The sequence below is a fragment of the Malurus melanocephalus genome, unplaced genomic scaffold (assembly GCF_030028575.1).
Source record: "Malurus melanocephalus ecotype Western Australia unplaced genomic scaffold, MMel_1.1 scaffold_332, whole genome shotgun sequence".
NCBI classification, from domain to species: domain Eukaryota; kingdom Metazoa; phylum Chordata; class Aves; order Passeriformes; family Maluridae; genus Malurus; species Malurus melanocephalus.
This window is the reverse complement of record NW_026623564.1, coordinates 105,074-107,333: the sequence shown is the minus strand read 5'-3', so window position 1 is coordinate 107,333 and position 2,260 is coordinate 105,074. Positions and strand designations below refer to the sequence as shown.

Below are 2,260 nucleotides of genomic sequence, written 5' to 3'. Positions count from 1 at the left end.
GCTGGGGTTGGTAGTATGAAATCAACATGAACTGAAGGAAAATAGGAAGAGTCACACGTGGGCAGGGACTGTAGGAATTGTCAACAGGACACCAAAGGCTAAATAGTGTGCTCTTTCTGTCCTCTTCTTCCTTCTAAAAAACCCCACATCTCAAGATCATCCTCTGTTTTCTGACTCTGAAAAATTAGCCCTACCATGTCAAGTGTGGGCTGCTACTAACTACCATTTCCTAGTAACTTCTTCAATATTCCTCTCCCATTCAAAGGGGGGGAAAAAAAAGTAAAGAAAAGAAAGTAAACAGCAGYTGGGGACATATTTCAGGCCCTGGGGGCTGGGGCCTCTGGCACCCATGCCCACCGTGCGCACGCAGCGCACAAACTCACAAGACCCCCACGTGTGCTGTGGATGCCCACGCAATGCACAGACTCAGGGGCATCCTCACGCCGCCCTTCCACGGGCACATCCTCGGACASACAATGAGCAGCGGGTCCGTGTCCTGGCCCCCCATCCGGCGGCACCTCCCGGGAGCGTTACCGCCCTGCCGGCAGCCCCGGCCCCGCTGCCCCGACCTGGGGGTCCCGCTTCGGGCGCGCCCCCTCGCTTCCCCCCGTCCTTCCCGAGCGCGGGCCGGCTCGCTGGGATGCTAAGTGGGCACCAAAAAGTTAGGGACAGCGGGGCGGGCGGGGCGGGGGCGGCAGGGCCGCTCCCTCCCCTTTTGTTTAGCACCGGGGAGCGGACCCTCGACGGGGCTGAAGCGGGTGATTGCGCCCCTGTCCGCAGCGTGAGCCCGTCCCACGGTCCCGCCGTCGCCACAGGGCCGGAGGTTGGGAAGGAGGAGGAGGACGACCGAGGCGGAAGGTGTCTCCTCAGYCTCAGTCTCTCCCTCCAAGGTGAGTTGCAGCGCTGCTCCGCTCTCCTTTTGTCTCGGTGCGAGGCMGCGGCGCACCCCGGCCCCGCCCCGCCAAACTTTCGACGGGACCTGTGCGCCCCGACGGCCGGGGCCGGGCAGGGAGCGGGGCGGCCGCGCGTTCCGCCGGGGACGCGCCGGGGCTGCGGCCACTCCCGCGTCGGGTGTGCCCGTGGGGGGGGCGGGAGGGCAGGTGAAGGGACCGTGGGGTGAGGGCGGTCCCCTCCTTCCCTTTTGGTTTCTTTGGGACGGATGCGGTCGGCCCCATCTTTGCGCTTTACGCAACAGGTAGGGATGCCAGGAGCTGGCGGCGGCGGCACGGAGYCCCGGCCAGGAGCTTTCGGGGGGCTTTTTTTGTAACATTCTGTGGAAAAGTGTGAAGGGGAGGGGGAGCAGAAGCAACAGTTTTCCGAAATTCCCCTTCAATTGTTTATTTATGTACTTCCCGTGTCCATGAAGAAAGGGTTCGTTTCGCAACTCCGGAGTTTTATATTGTTTTCTATTTACTCCCGCCCCCCGCTTTCTTTCTTTTAAAGTTATTTTTCTTTATGTCCTGCGTTTGCCCGTCTCATTCCGGCGGATCAAACTGTCCGAAAGCAGATCCCCAGAGGCTTGTCCTCACTGACAGTCAGGGGAATCCAAACAAAGAGGTGCATCTACCGGAAATAATGATTTGAGAGATGGTTCTCTCCCTTTCCACCCCCCACTCCCCCGCCTTGAATTAAATTGTTTTCTTTTTCTGGGAGGTTCAGTTCGAGGGAAGTTTTGTGCCGGAGCCGGGGTCGGGGCTGAGGAGGGATGGAGCAGACGGAAAGTTGCGGTGGTGGGAGGAGGCGGGGGGCGAGGGCAGTACGGGACCCCGGCGGCGCCCAGACCGCGGGGGGAGCAGGGGCGCGGGGGACCTGCCGCCGCTGCCGGCTCTTTGTCTGCTCGGGCAACTTGAACAAAAGGAGAAACTCGGATGAACCCTCCATCTCTCCCTCTCCTCTCCCGGGTTAACTCATCTTCTGCAACTTTATCCGAAGAGATTTACTCAACTTTCTTCGAGCTCTCCCGCCGCTTAAAAGCAAAGAGCCCCGCCGTAGGCTTCTGAGGAAATCTGGTTTCACAGTTCAGAGAAAGGAGAAGGTACGTTCGGACTTGGGGTTTATTGTTCTTCCCCGGCTCYCTCGTCGCCCCCGCTCCGCCCTGCCATCCGCGCCCGGGTCTGGGAGCGCAGTGGAGGCGGCTGCGGGCCAGTCCAGCCTTTCCTTTGTACTTTTGGGAGCACATGCAGGTATTTTTGGGAAGGGTAACGCACTCATATCTCCCGAGCTCCCGCAATGCTGGCTGGAGGGCACTACTCAGGGGGGG

General features: G+C 60.3%; 1 long non-coding RNA gene across 1 annotated transcript in view; it reads left to right on the top strand.

Moving 5' to 3' along the window:
- The first annotated feature begins 954 nt into the window (after positions 1-954).
- Positions 955-2,260, top strand: part of LOC130580417 (uncharacterized) — an 89,757-nt gene continuing 88,451 nt past the window's right edge. Inside the window, exons 1-2 of the long non-coding RNA XR_008966102.1 lie at positions 955-1,195; positions 1,933-2,035. This is a non-coding gene — a long non-coding RNA (uncharacterized LOC130580417). The remainder of the gene's footprint in view (positions 1,196-1,932; positions 2,036-2,260) is intronic.